This window comes from Marmota monax, unplaced genomic scaffold (assembly GCF_021218885.2).
Source record: "Marmota monax isolate L192 unplaced genomic scaffold, Marmota_monax_Labrador192_F-V1.1 WCK01_AAM20220418_F8-fsc00100, whole genome shotgun sequence".
Classification (NCBI taxonomy): domain Eukaryota; kingdom Metazoa; phylum Chordata; class Mammalia; order Rodentia; family Sciuridae; genus Marmota; species Marmota monax.
The window spans coordinates 4,994,215-5,012,249 of NW_026693872.1; the positions used below are offsets into that span (position 1 = coordinate 4,994,215).

General features: G+C 34.6%; 1 protein-coding gene across 2 annotated transcripts in view; it reads right to left on the reverse strand.

Annotated features, from left to right (window-relative positions):
- Positions 1–18,035, reverse strand: part of Map3k13 (mitogen-activated protein kinase kinase kinase 13) — a 166,421-nt gene that overhangs the window by 127,907 nt on the left and 20,479 nt on the right. The window contains exon 1 of one of the 2 annotated variants that reach the window (XM_046462654.2): positions 6,167–13,576. The exons of the other annotated variant lie outside the window; for it this stretch is intronic. The gene's annotated coding sequence lies outside the window, so the exon portion shown is untranslated. Of the gene's footprint in view, positions 1–6,166; positions 13,577–18,035 lie in introns of those variants that run through there. 2 annotated transcript variants of the gene reach the window in all.

An 18,035-nucleotide genomic window follows, 5' to 3' on the forward strand; every position in this document is an offset into this window, starting at 1 on the left:
AGTCACCCCCCTTATATCAGAGAAGATATAGGACATTCGGCATTTGTTTTTTGGGGATTGGCTAACTTCACTTAGCATAATCTGCTCTAATGCCATCCATTTCCCTGCAAATGTCATGATCTTGTATTTTTTAGTGCTGAGTAATATTCCATAGTGTATAAATGCCACATTTATTTTTATCCGTTCATCCATTGAAAGGCATCTAGGTTGGCTCCACAGTCTAGCTATTGTGAATTGTGCTGCTATAAACATTGATGTGGCTGTGTCCCTGTAGTATGCTGTTTTTAGGTCCTTTGGGTATAGACCAAGAAGAGGAATAGCTGGGTCAAATGGTGGACCAGAGACTCTGCGTCTAATAGAAGAAAAAGTTGGTCCTTCTACTTTTTCTTTGGTTCCTTTCTTACTTCTTATATAACAACTCAGATTCCATAAAACTTTAGTTCATGGGCAACAACAGCAAGTAGAGGGTAATGATTAGGTCAGTGAAGTATGAGTCAGAGACCAGGCATGCCACCGAAACCAAGAAGGAATAAAGACTGTCAGTCTAAAGGCCTTCAAGCAATTAGGAACTAGAGCTATAGGAGCTGAACAATCAGAAAAGCAAAGGGTTAACAACCTGAAGACCAATAGGCAAAGAGAGAGCAGGGCAAAGTTGGCTAAACAAGTATATGGAAGAAATAGCAGGGGAAATACAAATGCTTTGTACTGTCAGTCACTTTCCCCTTCTCTTATTATGAAAATTCTAGTTTAATATTATAATGGCCAAGAATCCTACCAATAATCACAATTGCAACAGTTGGCTGGCTGACCAGTGAATGTGAAATGGAGAATAATCACAGTTTTTTGGGCTAAAGGATTTTCTACTTGTTGAAAGGAAATGAATCCAGTTACATTAATTTGCCTCCAAAAGGAAGAAACTGATCATTACTTAATACAACTCCCCAAAATAGTATGCTTTCAGGAAGGAGCCAAAGCAATGCTTCTCCAAGTATATTCTGTTCACTTCTGCAATTTAGCTCAATATTCCTGATTTTTTTTTTTTTAAGGATTCTGTGACCAAATATTTTGGGAAATGTTACATGACCTTCTCATTAGAAACATTAACATGTTAAAGGTTCTGGGAAGTCTTGCAATATGTGCATAAGCTCATTAAATTCTACTTACTTTTATAGTTAGTGCTTTTAATGTCCTGCTTAAGAAATTTTTGCATAACTCAAAACTGCAGAAATATTTTCCTTTATTTCTTTCCCCTAGCTTTCTGATTCTGAGTTCTATGGTTAGCTCTATGATCTAGGTCTATTTATTTTTGTGTAAAAAGTCCTTTTCTCCTTCATAAGAAAATTCATGTTTTAGCAACATGTTAAAAAGACTACCCTTTTCACATTGAATGGACTTACCACCTTGTCAAAAATCAATTAACCTAGTTTGGTGTGGTGGCATATGCCTGTAATCCCAGTGGCTCAGGAGGTTGAGGCAGGAGGATCACGAGTTCAAAGCCAGCCTCAGCAAAAGCGAGGTGCTAAGCAACACAGTGAAACCCTGTCTCTAAATAAAATACAAAATAGGGCTGGAAATGTGGCTCAGTGGTCAAGTACCCCTGTGTTCAAATCTTGGAACCCCCCCTACCAAAAAAATCAATTACCCTTATATGTATATGTCTATTTCTGGTTACACTATTCTATTCCACTGATCCATATGACTATATATAGCAATACATGAGCTTACTGAAGCTTTATAGTTAAGTTCTGAAATCATGTATTCCACCTTGTTGTTCCTTTTCAAGATTATTTTATAATCAACTTGTTGATTTCTTCAACATCTACTAGAATTTTAATAGGAATTGCACTGTATCTACATATAGATGAATTTAGAGAGAACTGGCATCTTAACAACATTGAAGTCTGGGTTTCTTTGAGGTTTTATTTGTTTTTTGCTTGTTTGTTTTGGTACTAGGGATTGAGCTCAGGGTTGCTTTACTACCGAGTTACATTGCCAGTCCTTTTTTATTTTGAAACAGGGACTCACTAAGTTGCTGATACTACCTTCAAACTTGCTAAGGCAATCCTCCTGCCTCATCCTCCTAAATTGCTGGGATTACAGGTATATGCCAATATGCCTGGCCAATTTTGAATTTTATAATCCATGATCATGGTATATATATTACACTTTTTATTATAGGCTTCTCAAATTTTTCTTAGAATATTTTGTAGTCTTCAGTGTAGATATTTTGTGCTCTTTTTTAAGGTCTTATTTCTATGTATTTGATATTTTTAATGGTGATATTTTCACTTATTTTCTAACTCCAGCTGTTCAAAATATTTCTAAGGATAATATTGACTATAACCTGTAGCCTTGTTAAATTCATTAATTAATTCAAGTAATTTTAAAAATAGATTCTACAGGGTTTTCCTGTGTACACACAGCCACATCATGTATGAATGACAATTTTACTTCATTTCTGAAATTTAGGCCTTTTATTTATTTATTTTTGCCTTGTTGTACCAGCCCTGTACTAAGCATTTAATATACGTTACCTCATTTAATCTTTATAACAGTGTTATTTCTAATTAATAGATGCTATAATTTGGATCCTAAATGTTCCTGGGGGGGGGGGGGGCAAGAGCTAAAGACTTAAGTTATCTTGGTGCAATTGGGAAGAGGTGGGGCCTAGTGGGCATTGAGGACATGCCAGAGAGGGAACTGGGGGACCCTGGTTTCTTCCTCTGTATTTCACAAGCATCCATGAGGGGAAGAGTACTGCTATGCCATGCGCTCCCACCATGATGTGCTCTTCCTACTCCCCCAGGTAATAGATTTGCCTATGCATGAACTAACACTTTCAAAACTGTAAGCCAAAACAAACATTTTCACTTTGTAAGTTGGTTATAAAGGTATTTTGTAATAGTAACAGAAAGACAACTAACACAACAGTTAGAATATGAGGCTCAGAAAGGTTCAATGGGTACTAAAGTAATGGTAGTCATCAGGGACTGGGAGGCAGAGGAAATAAGAAGTTGTTATTTAGTGGAACTGTATGTTTCAGTTTTGCATTATGGAAAAGTTCTGGAGTTCTATTGCACAACAGTGTGAATCCACTTAACACTACTGAACTGTACACTTACAAAACGGTTTTCGGGGCTTAGGGTTGTGGCTTAGCGGTAAAGCGCTCCCTAGCATGTACGAGGCCTTGGGTTCGATCCTCAGCACCACATATAAATAAATAAAATAAAGGTATTGTGTCCAAATACAGCTAAAAAATAAATATTTTAAAAAATGGTTTTAGATGGTGAATTTCATGTTTTCAAATCTTAATTAAAAATAACTTTTTAAAACTTTAACACAAATTTCATTATAAATTCTAAAAAACCAAGAGCTATGCTGAAACTGTTTTTAACCTATCAGATTGACAAAACTCCAAGTCTGATAACACTCTCAATTGGTCAAAATATGGGAAACAGTTCCCTTATATGTTACTAGGAAAGTACAAATTGGTACAATCTCTATGGAAAGCAATTAGGCAATATCTTTGATCCTGTTTGATCCAGCAATTCTACATGGGGAATTCAATCATAAAGATACACTGTACACATGTGTGAAATGATATATACACAAGGCTATGAACTTTAGCATTATTTATAATAGGAAGACACTGTAAATACCAAATGCCCACTGCTATGTGACGGGGTATATAAATTATGGTGTATCCTTACAGTGGAATATATTTAGCTACTTAAAAATGAGGACGCACACTATGTACTGATAGGGGAAGATAGTCAACATATGTTACAAGTGAAAAAATTTGGAACAGTATGTAAAATATAATGTGTAAAAAAGGGGGGTTAAGAATCTATTTATACTTTTATAAATTCTTGCATATATGTTAAGAAGTTTTACAAGGATACATGGAAAAATAATAGCATGGTTTAGGGGCCCTGAATGGAAATTAAATGCACAGGAGACTGGCTGGGGTAGGAAGATTTTTAAGTGTATACCTACGTTTTAGTCTTGGAACCATAGGACTATATAATTTATTAAAAAATTCCTATACTTAGAAATATATTTTAATTACAACAATTGACACTAATCTATTCACACAACTATTTACCAAGTGCTTACTATATATTAACTAGACACTATTCTAGGCACTGGTAATATAGCACTGAATAAGACAAAGTTCTTGCCCTTTTGGAACTTATATTTTAGAAGGAAAGACCCCCAAAATATATGTATATATGCACACATTTATATAAATAAATGATACATATATATAAATATATATTATATACCCAAACACTTTATAATATTTATAAGATAAATTAAATAATGCCCAGTAGCTATTTTAAAAAAAGGAAAAAGGAGTGATGTGGTAGAAGAGGAATAGTGGTGCTATTTTGTCTAGGGTAGTCTGGGAGGGCTTCCCTGAGGAGGAAGTATGTGAATAGATATCTGAATATCTGAAACAATGGGGTGGCTTGAGGGGGGAAAGCTTTCTAGACAGTAAAAGTCCTAAGGCAAGATGTGTTCAAGAAACAACAAACTGAATAAAGAAAACAATGGTAGACAATGATGTAAAACAGATGCTCAGAAGCCCGTTTTCATAGGCTTTGTAGGGCATGAGCAATGGCTTGGATGTTACAGGCAGCCATTGGAAGCTTAAAAAAATTCCCAAAGGGGCATGGTTAAGACTCAGCCAATATATACCTATGTCTTCCAGGTAAATAACTAAAATATTTCAAACCTAGTCAGGAAAAAGCTGCTTCCTTGGTAAAAGTGGCTCATGCATCTTTTCCCAAGACACCTTTACCCACTCCCTATTCTTGCCTCATGAACCAACAACTAAATAAGTAACCAGGCCCAGAAGAGGTTATTGACTTGGTGAAGTTAATCAGCCCAGGAACCTAGAATCACCCAGATGTGAGATTTGGCAACCTAAACAGTGTGCAAAGGTTTTCATTTACAATACAGATCTAGAACCTGCTTAGAACAGTGTGTCCTGGGCTTCCTGAAGCCCAATACTATGGTCTCTATACCCACATGATACCTCAGGAATGATAAACAGGTTAGAGAAATAGACTCCATGTCCCTAAGATCTGAAATGACATTAGAGGAAAGGGGAAATTCAGTGAACTTCTACATAAACAGTTTCTCTCCTTAGGACTCTCCCACTGATTTGAAAGGTTACTGGCTAACAGCCAGTTTTTACAACTTTTATATATTAACTACATCAAACTTTATTTCCATATCCAAAGTCATTTGTCATGCACCAGGAGTTTTTTTTTTTCTTTTTAATATATTATGGTAAGAGGGAAACAAAACATCAATCTTTGCAGCACCAAATAAGACCTTAACATTCTCATATTTGCACTCAATAAAGTCAATATGTTTGTGAAACAATGTGCAGTTCCTGGACTCCTAATCGCAAATTAGAATGAGAACAGCTAAAACGCAGAAACTCTACTATCACATGAAACTTATTTTACATACTAAAATACTGGGAATTTCATCTGGGAAATCAATACAAATGTCAAAATCTTACCAAAAAAAAAAAAAAAAAAACAAAACTGTTTTCTCCAAAGTTGCATGAAATTTCTCAGGCTGTTCCCACTTCCATCCATTTCACAAAGTTCTTCTCTTTGAAAATACATTCTGCTACTCTGAAATCTAGGATCCTAACGTTTTGTCACAACATTTTTAGTTCTACTTTGTTCTCATTCATTTACTTTCTTTGATCATAAACCCTCCAGTTTAATTACCCATGAGTAACATTTACTAACACGAATTCATAGCATGAACCTAAAGGAAAAGCAACTGGAAGGGATGTGGAGAGAAAGCCAAATAGCATTTACAAAGAAATCAATCTCTGGACAACAGACATATATTCACTCCTTTCTATTTTCTAACTGTAAATACCTTCACTCAACATAAGTCAAGACATTAAAAATCATTTTCTGCTAGCAGGACCTGCCTTAGCAGAACACTTGCTGAAACACTCCACGGCTTTCCTTTTCATTTAAAAAATACAACTACTTGTGCAATGCTGAAACTTTCAGCAGGTCTAGTACACAAGATTAAGAGCCAAGCAGGAACTTGATTTACTCTCACAGAAATTATTCTTACAATCCTTTTTTATATGATAATGTTATAATAAATTTTAAAAACTACTTACACCAAGCTGAAGTCTGGACAAACAGCATGAAATAACCAGCAGCCAACTATTTCCTCACGGACTAAACTTTGTCCTCTTCCTGGCAGTTTCTGGATCAGGTTCACACTGATACGCATTGACAGTGGCCTTGGAAGCTACCACCCAACAAGCAAGGTGGGAGGGTTTGTTAAGTCAACTCCTGCTCCATAACTGCTTATCAGCAACTTCTCAAAGGTCAAGTTAAATGTGTTTAAAGAGACAAACTTAAGGAAGATTACAGGGAAAGCCTGAAAAATCTTATCGTTTCTGATGACTGTGCTTTGCTTTCAGAGTGGATTTCTTTTCCATATGTTCCTGGGGCTTTAAAAAAAAAAAAAAAAAAACAAGAAAGAAAGAAAGGATGGTCTTGTAAGCTATAGTTACTTTGCTGTCTTCCTTTTAAAAAAGGTCTCCCTCTTCTTCCTCAGGCTCTATATATTGTGCAGTCTGACAAAAAGAGGCCAGAAAATTGCTTGTATTCCATTTCCCTCCTCCATCTCCATTCTCCAATTCTTTTGCTAGTGAGAGAAACAATGCAAAATTCTTGGCAAAGTTAAGCACTTTCTGACATTCAAACCACCTGCTGATCTAATGTAAAGTGAGAAACTTGGATCCCAAATTCTGTTCTTTGCAAGATAAAAATGTCATGCTGCTTCATCCCCTTTCACTTCTCTAAGCGTTTTTCTCTTCTGAGCTACTATGTGTCTGTAATTTGTACCATTACCCTTTGAAGTAGGAACAATTCATAATGTACTCACTGCACTAATCACTTTATAAACATTCTTATTCTCTCACAGGCAATACACTCTGGGATCATCTTCAATTTTTAGTCTAATACTCTGTATACAATTGGACTCCCTCAGTATCCTGGTGATCCTCTGCCATGACTTTCCTGCAAAGATGTCCATGTTCTAATCATTGGAGTCTATGAATATACTATGTTACATAGCAAAAGGGACTTTGTAGATGTGGTTAAGGTTAAGAACTTTGAGAGGGGGCAATTATCCAGATGGGTACAACCTAATCACATGAATCCTGTAAAGGCAGTAAATCCTTTCCAGCTGTGGTCAGGGAGGTAAAGGATTCACTAGCTCTTCCTCTTGCTGGCTTTGAAGATGGAGGAGGAGAACCACAATCTGAGGAATACAGGTGACCTCTGAAAGCTAAAAAGGCAAGGAAACAGATTTTCCTCTAGAACCTCCAGAAAGGAACACAGCCTGATAAGACTTTGATTTCAACCCAGTGAGACCCATGTTGGATTTCTGTTCTACAGAACTGAAAGATAATAAACTTTTAAGACACAAGGTCTATAATAATACTATAGCAGCAATAGAAAAATAACCACATTATTTAAAATGCAATTTTAAAATATAATACTGAGTAGAATACTCCAAATAAATTATGATGAAGAAAAAAATGTGAACTATCAAGTTCCTTAATCTGGATGCTGTAAGTTTATTGTTTTAGATTTTTAATGCATTATACTTTTTGTTTTATTTTGTTTACAGTACTGGGGCTTGAAACCGGGGTGCCCTACCACTGAGCTCCATCCCCACCCCTTTTTAATTTTTATTTTGAGACAAGGTCTTGCTAAAGTGCCAAGGCTGGACTTGAATTTGTGATCCTCCTGCCTCAGCCTTCTCAGTAACTGGGATTATAGCATGTACCATCATGCCGGGCTTAATGTATTATACTCTTAACTTAGCAGACTCTTGGGTCTTTGTCACATGATCTATATCAAGTCAGGTACCTGACTCATTCCTCCTTTTTTTCTTTCCTGTGTTGGGATCCAACACATACAAGTTTCCTGACTGCAAATCTTGGTTCAATCATCTATAGGTGACAGAAGAAATCTGAATGTTGCCTAAACATATAAATATACTCCATATTACTCAGTATGGGAGAAATGGAAATTAAAAGTAGAGTGACATCATTAAACCTATATTTTAACATTAAATTGGCAAAGTTCAAAGTTTCATAAAACATAATGTTGGTGAGATTATGGGGAAATAACAGAGGATAAATTGATAAACCTTCAAGAGTAAATGGGCAAATTATTAATATATATGCTTTTTCATGCAGCAATAACTAAAAACATATTTGCACATATAAAATGTATACATATACACATGGATATTCACTGCCACATTGTTGCCAAAGGAAAATATATCAATCAGGAAGAAACTGATAAATTATAGTATAGGTATAAAATGGAATAAAGAAATAAAAAATATGGTAAAGAACATCACTCGAGAGGCCTCTTTCTTTTCCACTAAAGACTAAATGGAGGGGCTAGGATTGTGACTCAGTGGTACAGTACTTGCCTACCACGTGTGAGGCCCTGGGTTCAAACCTCAGCACCACATAAAATAAATGAATAAAATAAAGCTACTGCATCCATCAAAATAAAAAAAAAGACTAAATGGAATTGGATAACATAAGTCAAAATTTTCACACAAGATAGTACTTCTGAGTTAAAGGTTTTTGAGATTCCATTTACAATCATGCTTCTCAAACAGCTGAAGCAACAGATAGATCTTTATGTAGTATCAGCTTTATTTGGAAGAAAATACAGTGAAACAGAGAAAGATACAGAATTCACATGAGCTTTAAAGACAGATCCCAAGATTCAAGTGTAGAATGTCTTCATATGATGTCACTTTCCTATTTCTAGGGCTACAAATTCACTTTCCACTTTATAAGGAGGTACCTGAATACAATCTTGAGAAGCACTCATATAATGACCAGTTATGTTGAAATGTGTGTTTGTTACTAAAACTCAGGATATCTGTAGTTTAAAAAAATAACTTTGTGAATTGTGGCCTCACAATGAAAATTACAATAAATATTTCACATTCAAAGGAGAAAAATGAAGAAAAGTCCACTATTTGTTAATGAGCCCAACTAATATAACCATAGAGGAATGTCAGTGTTGACTATATCAAGAGGCTTAATCAAGACTATACAATAATGATAAATTTATACTGAGTCTCAACCAATGTAAATATGTATTATGATATGTACATATCTGTGTGCACATGTATATATACAAATACATATGCATATACATATACTGTCACATACTATAAGTATCAATAAAATAAAGTGGTGACTATGTTTCAAATTCTAATTTATATTAAAAATGTAAAAACATGACTTATGTATAGTGCATAGTATGCCAGTAAAATGGAAATGTAGTTTTCATCTATAATTTTCTGCCAAGTAAATTAAAATAGTTTGGCATTAGATTTTCATAAGAATGAGCTTGAAAACTTTGCTCTGATATTTTCCATCTCATTTTAAACAGCCTCTCAAGCAAGTAATGATTACTTTTAAATCCTTTCTGTAAGAAATCCATTAAATCAGTAACAGTAGAAATAATATATAAAAGTGCATTGAAAATTTCATGAAAAAAATGATGCCAGGTTAGAGGGGTTTTTTTCCTAAAATTAATTGCTTAATCTGATGTCATCTGAATAGAGAAATCAATATAGTTATTCATTACCTTAATATAATTCTGATAATTAGAAACATTTACTCTTTAAAAGAAAAACAATTTTAAGAAGGATCAAAATAAACTAGCTTCTTTTCTAAATGTTTGGATTTCTAAACTAAAAGTTACTTACATAGCAAATAGCTTTCATTACTCCATCTTCTATGTATTACATGAAATTACCTCTTGACGCTAAGAAACAAAAAGCTAATGCAATACCAAACCTGGAAGACTGAATTGCAGCTCTCATAAGTAATTCATTTAGCCCAGGCTGTGGCTTTCACAATTAATTACTATGGGGACATGTTGTCACTTCTTGACATCTCCTGCTGCCTACTGCTGTCACATATGTGAGAAATTCTGACATTATCATGTTTGGAGAAAGCAAGTCTGAACTGATATCCTAGGGAATAATAAATAATTTTCTTTTCCAACTTGACATTCATACTCCTGAGATTGGTAAAATTTTCAATGATTCTCTTATTTTAAGTAAAAATTCAGAGAATATGCATTAATAAAAGCACTCTAGATTGTCAGTTAAACAGAATAACTAATATCACTATATAATTTGTATTACATAGAAGGGTAAAGGAAACATGTACCAACAACCAGCAATTCAACTTCCAGGCACACATTCTAGCAAAGCTTCCCATCCAGTGTGCTGAGGTGCCTTACCTAGTATGTAATGAACAAGCCCAGATATGGAACTCAGCCCTCCAGTCACGCAAAAGCTCCCATGTCAGTTACACAGCTTCTTTCTTTAATCCAGTGTGTTGTATAAATATTATCTATCATTTTCTATGTGTATTATGATATGGAAAACATTAAGAAACATTGATAGATAAGTCCTTGCATATGTATGGCAAACACATACAAAAATACATGTGTATATAGGAGCAACGTTTGTAATAAATAAAACCAGGAACATCCTGAAAGTCTGTCAGTCAATTCATCTGCTAAAAAATTCTGGAATGTTCATACAATGCAATACTACACACCAGTGAAAACTAACAAGCAGTAGTTAAATACATTGACATGGATAAATCTAAGGCTAAAATGTTGAGCAATTTAAAAAAAGACAAAATATTATTTCATTTTATAAAGTCCCCAAACACATAAAAACTAAGTAATACATAGGTCAGGGATAAATATATATGTGATAAAACCACTAAGAAAAAAATTACTAATTATTATTACAAAATTCAGAACTTTGGTTACCTCTGCAGGAGACCAGAGAGGAGTACATAGGAGATATTAGCAGGAACGGTCATATTGCTTTCTTAAACTGGGCTGTAGATATACACATGTTGTTTATGTAGTTATTCCATAAATATTTCAATAAATATCATGGTGTGAGGGGGTGCTGGGGATCACTAGCACTGAGCTACACCTCTAGTCCCTATTAAACATCTTTTTAAACAGCTTTACTTTGTCTAAAGGTAGATAGTGAATGAATCCACCATCTCTAAGGCAGAACAAGGTCTCTGCAATACAAGAGACACAAAACAAAACAAAAACACATTATCCAGAACCTTTCACAAAGTCCTTCTTATACATTTCCAACAATATGAAAGCTCCCGAAATAACTGTACTTAAAACTAAATCCAATATTCTGTCATTTTATGAGGCACCATATGCGTAAATTTTAACATTAAATGAAATATGGATTTAAATATTCAGGACTGAATAAACTGCCAGCCTAGCAATAGAGTAACTGTTCTTGCTATTTTTCTAAACAGTTAACATTTCATTGTGTATTTAGACCACACAAAAGACACTGACAGAATGACAATACTTTAATTCATCATGTATATTCAACAATGTTTCCTTAGTCAAATGTCTATCTGTTTGTTAATGTCATTTAAGGGCAGGTTTATAAAGCTTCAAGAGCAAGAACTGGGTATATATCTACCAAGGAAAACACTGAAAATGTTTTAAGAATTCCTGCCTGTACTCTGTCCTGTATTTTATAGGGTAGACAGTAGGAAACCATTTTTCTTTTTTTATTCTAATTTGTTATATATGACAGCAGAATGTATTATAATTTATATTACACATACAGAGCATATTTTTTCATATCTCTGGTTACATACAAAGTATATTCACACCATTCGTGTCTTCATACGTGTACGTAGGGTAATGATGTCCATCTCATTCCACCATCTTTTTTATACCCTTTGCCCCCTCACTTCCCCTCACTCCCCTTTGCCCTATCTAGACTTCATCTAATCTTCCCATGAGGAAGCCATTTTTTCTAAGCACTGGATATTTTGCCAATCCAAAAAGATACAATAAACCACAAAGGTATAAATTTCCAAATTAATTAAATATATTACTTTTTTGCGGGGGGCAGTAACAGGAATTGAACTCAGGGCACTCAGCCACTGAGCCACATCTTCAGCCCTATTTTGTATTTTATTTAGAAACAGGGTCTCACTGAGTTACTTAGTGCCTCGCCGTCTCTAAGGCTGGCTTTGAACTCACAATCCTCCTGCTTCAGACTCCAGAGTTAATTATTATTATTTTTTTATTTGAAATATAAAATAAATCCAGTGTGAGCTTTTCCTTTAGTATTAAAACAAATAAAATTAAGAGTTACTTAAAAACAGATGGGTTAATGTTTACACGAAGGCAATTTTTTCCCTTTGTTAGTGTGTGTGTGTTTTTTTTTCCTTTAAAGTTTTAATGGTTGAATGACCTTGCTGGAATTCCCCTGTCAGCTCTGGAGTATCTATTTGGAACTTTCAAATAGAAACTACTTTCACATGATACATGAGAATGGCATGCCAAGTGGTATCTGTCTCTTGCACCTTGGAACTTGGATATTAGATGGCAGGTGAATCAATAAACTTTACACAAATGAAAGGCTTTATATTTTAACTCTTAGGACATTTAAGATGATTTAAAATAAATGTGACATTATATATTTATAGGGTTAACTGTACACAGAAAGACTTTATATATTTACCAAATTCAAGAAATTCACCCTTCATAGAGCTTCAAGCCATCAAAGGCAGGCTCATTTTCAATTCTTTCAAACAATGAATATAGCATGCTCAGGTGAGAATCTAAATTGGTATTTGATTCCTGTTAACTTAATGTAACTGCCAAAAATCTAAATATTAGAAAGCCTTTATTGTTTTTTGCTTTATTTCAGAATTTCTAAAAATATCTATTTTCACACAGAGATATTATTTCAGATTGCCAGTGAAAGGGCTCATGAGAAACCTGTCCTTTCCAGTATAAGCTAGTTTATGAAGCCAACCCTGTACCACTGAAAATCAATAAAGAGTCATAAGTAACAGTGTGAACAATTTAGAGTAGAAACAGAACATTTACCCCATTTAGCTACAACTCCAGTTTCATTGGTGGCACTTTTATCCCTCATTTTCGGGTGAAAGCAAAGCAAGTGTTGCCCAGGAATTGTAGCCCTGTCTATTTATCCTACTCTCAAAAGGTGCTTTCAGAACAGAAAAAGAATGTAACATTTCACAACTGGAGTTTCTACAGACTATTTTTGTGTTTGAGAAGTTGAGGTGGAGAGTACACTGAGTAGAGAAAGGAGTAGAGTATCAGAGAAAGTTTGTATCAGAAAATGCTGTTTTAAAAATATTTTTTCCTAGAATATCTCAATGTCTATTTTGTAACAGTGGCTGGAATCTTCTTAAGAATACAGGGTTTTGGAGGAAAAAAAATTAAACTCTTAGATGATAAATAAAAATTACACAAGGCCCCTATTTGGGTTAAATTCTTGTATGAGGCCCTAACAGATCAGGCTAAAAATCAGAATAGAGTCACCTAGACTATAGTTCCACTAAAATGTTCCTCTGAGTTTCTGTGAAATCAGGATTAGAAAGATAACAGCCAAATCTCCCTAACAGACCAGTTTCAATTGGCAGGATAATGAAGTTTCCTCCACAATAATCCTTACCCCCCCCCCCCCAAAAAAAAAAGAAAAAGAAAGTAACCTGAAGTAACCTGATGTTAATCAATCATTTATTTTTCTTTTACTCTGTTCCACCCTACGAAGAAAGTAACTTTGAAATGATTATTTTACTTTTGTTTCTTAGTTTTGCTTTCTTCAAGCCTGTCTATAAAACTAACCTCTTCTGCTCAGCTCATCAGAACATCTATTCTATTTTATAGGATGAAGTGTCACCAAATTCTAGAATAGAAAATAAAGCCAATTAAGATCTTTAAATTGTTGTAATTTTCTTCTTTGACAAGCATGACATCACAGTAATTACAGAACTAAATTAAAGGCCTGGTCATTGTCCTTCCTTGCCCAAGCTGAGAAAGGTTTCTTCCCTACTGCCTCCGATTTAGGAAAAAGCAATGAATGGATACTAATTCCATATATAACTGCAATCCTGATTTTTCAAATAAAGCTGGACTAAAAATGTAATAATTAGGAGCAGCAAGGGTGAAAAAATATTGCTTTCTTGCAAGAACTTCTTCCATTTCTACCTTCCTATTCCAATGTAATTAGCAAAAAGAAAAAACTGATTTTTGGAAATATTAATAAAATACTTAACATAAAGAGGTTATAATTAACTCCTAACCTCTACTAAGTATTCTTAGGAACTCCTACACTCCACTATAATTAATTCTTAACCTCTACTAAGTATCTCTTTGTATGCTAATGAGCTGACCTATGGCTGGCAGCTCTTAGGGAGCTTCAGGAGATAACAGAGCTTGTCAGTAGAAAGGCAACTTTCAGGGAGGGAAGAGCAGAAGGATAAATAGGCCAGTGATGTAATCAGTCATGCCCACATGATAAAGTCTCCATAAAACCCCAAGGAGGCAGTTTTCAGAGTTTCCTCAATAAGTGAACACATGGAGGTTTCCTGAGTATGATACCCCAGTAAGAACATGAAGCCCCTTCCTATGCACCATGCCCTATGCATCTCTTTATCTGTATTCTTTGTGATATCCTTTATAATAAACCAATAAACACCAAAGTAATTGTAACTCTGAGTTCTGTGAGCCATTCTAGCACCCTGAAGAGGGAGTTGTAGGAACCCTGACTTACAGCCAGTCAGAAACACAGGTAAAACAGCTTGGGCTTGCAATTGGCATCTGAAGTTGGGGAACAATCCCTGCTATCTCCAGGTACAGTCAGAACTGAATTGAAGTGAAGGATATCCAGCCTAGTATCTGCTGGAGCATTGATTGCTTTGGTGTGTGGGGGAAACCATACATTTGTTCACAAAAGTCTTCTGGGTTGATTGTTGTTGAGTGAGAGTATAAAAGAAAACGACTAAGCGCATGTATGAAGGCACGAATGGTGTGAATATACTTTGTATACAACCAGAGATATGAAAAACTGTGCTCTATATGTGTAATATGAATTGTAATGCATTCTGCTGTCACATAACAAATTATAATAAAAAATTAAAATACAATAAAAGAAAAAATAAAAGAAAATGAGTTTGAGTTTGTTTATTCTACTCACTTTTTATAAAAGCTATTCACTCTATAGATGTCTCAAAGGGTATTAATAAAAATGTTGGCATCTGAAAGAGAAAGGGGTGGAATTTCAAGAACATCTTTTCTTTTGGTTATAAATATATTTTGGCTCAAATATAGCCAAATATATTTATAACAAAAAAAACCCCAACAAAAAGTTATTTTCAATACAAAGATTTTTATGTGGCTTTATTAAAGAGTAAACTCTCAAATGCAAAATCAAGAAGCATTTTGACTTCTAAAACCCAATTGCATTTTCTCAAGTAAGGAAAAATACACTCAGTTCCTTCTGTTGAGAACTTTCTCTTATTTACCTCCTAGATCCTAATGACTCCCAAATTGATGTCTTCTGTTCAGATCTCTCTCTTTTCTTTAAATATTTTTGAAATATCTTAGCCAAATATGTAATAATAGCAATATAGTAAGCTAAACACTGTTCTGAACACTTAACTTAATTCTCATAAAACCCTATGAAAACTCTCCAGTTTGAAGATACACTCTATTGTCCTCATTTTATAGATCAGGACCTGGAAGGAAAGATAATTAATATTGCATTTGCAATAAAAAGCATTTGTGTCAAGATTAAATAATTTGATTTGGGGATTTCTTTTCCCTCCCCTCCTTCCTAAAATTTCTTCAGGAGGCCTTCCCAAAGGAAGAAAGCTATATGTGATTTTATTATTTTCATTATATATTTCCATATTTTCTACAGGATATTCCTAATCTAGTGATTCTCAACTATGATCTATGACCAGCCAGCACAACATCACTAGGGAACTTGTTAGAAAGTTCTCAGGCCCCTAACTAAACCCAATGAATCAGACATTCTAGGGCAGGACCCAGGAATATGGTTCATTAAAACTTGCATGCACACAGGCTGTGCTTTCTTCTCCAGGGTGATTCTGACACACACTAAAGTTTGAGAACCATTTTCCTAATTTGTAATGTACCAAAAAGTTACAGTTGGCCATATATTTTATATATCAAGGTATAATTAGATATTTTTGTTAATATTATTGTATCTCTTAGAAGGGGGAACTTGCTTGAAGTCATTTCACAAATACCTTTATTAAGCACTTCCCATATGCCAGAGAATGAATGTGAAAAATTAGTAGTCTAGTAAGATAAGCAAAAATCTAATGATTATGATACCAAGCGGGTAACACAGTAATAGTGATATATCAGATGGTGAGGAGGGGAGAACTGGAATAGGTCCACCACAGTGTCTTGAATTCTTAGGAACTCCTACACTCCACACTTTTGGGAAACATTGTTTCTTGGAAGCATATCCTACTGCCCTAACCTAGGAACCCATATCCAAAACAGGAACATTGTCATAGCAGAATTTCCTGTGCTCTAGTGATTAATAAACTCAGTAAGGTCCTTCCTTCTTAGAATCAACAGGCTATGAGGGACCAGTAAAGAAAGCAGCCAATCTAAGCTGCCTCATCATCCAAAGAAACTTCCAATTTTAGTCCACAAGTAATTATAATAATTCACCCTTTTCCCAATACTACTTCCTGTTTTTCATGATTGTAACAGATATTTCCAAAATATTTGAAGTATAAACTTTTTGAACATGTTCTACACCTTTCCAATTTCACATTCCCCTATTAATTTAATAGTTATTCTGAATTTAATATTCATCACTGAAAAGAAGCAGTGGTTCTGGAGGGTCATGTGGCTCAATTGGAGGAGACAGCTTACATTATATTTTCATGAAAATATAAAAGGTGCATTTGAAACTTGTGATTACTCAATATTTTTCTAATATTCAATGTCTTTATTATTTTTTAATATGAAATTCAGAAAGCATATCCATATGTCTTATTAAAGTTTTATATTCATTTAATATTTGATTTTTCTCACTGGCTATAAATAAGGGATAGGCCTTCTAATAATTATACTACTTTGACAATGGTCAGTTTTCCTTGGAGAACTTTATTATCTATTTTCTTACTGTCCAAAATACCATCTCACACTGATTATTTGCATATAATGCTGTAATTTCCTTGCATCAAGATGATTTTGATTTCAATACAGGGTACTTCCTCAATTGATATTCCATATGTAATGACTTGGTAAGTGTTGTTAATTTGTTTAAGAGCACTGGATTGTATTTTATGCCCTTCCCAGGGTAGCACAAAGTAGGAAATGTCTGTATCGTATAAATCCACTTCTCCACTGCGCATTTTTCATCCTAATTTGTAATGTACCAAAAAGTTACAGTTGGCCATATATTTCATATATCAAGGTATAATTAGACATTTTTGTTAATATTATTGTACCTCTTAGAAGGGGTCACTACAATCTCCTATAGAATCCTGCTAGGGACAGAGCCAGAAGGGTGATTCCCATTCTCTATTCAGGCATCTCTGAATAACCCTTGAAACACACACACTTGCAGAGACAGACTCACAGCAAAACAGCCAAAGAGATAAAATTAGCACTGAGACCTGAGCCTTCATTTTCCATTGGCATCTTGGAGACTGAAAAGAAGCAGTGGTTCTGGAGGGTCATGTGGCTCAACTGGAGGAGACAGCTTACAAGTAAATGCCCTTCTCCTTGGCCTACAGCCTATGGCCAACTGTCAATCTTCCGAGTATCCAGGAGAGAAATAACTTCATGTGAAAAAATGGAATTCAAAAAGAAAAAAATGGAATTCAAAAATCCCAAGGTTTCCCCAGTCTCCTGAAACTATTTGTGACACCAAGGAATAGTGGTTATTTACCCATTGCCTTTCTAAATAACATTCAGGCTCTTAAAAGAGTGATAAGTTTTACATCTTGTACTCAATATGATTTATTTGTCTATTTATTGATTTATTTGCAGTACTGAGGATCGAACCCAAGGACACTCTGCTACTGACCAACATTTCCATCCCTTTTT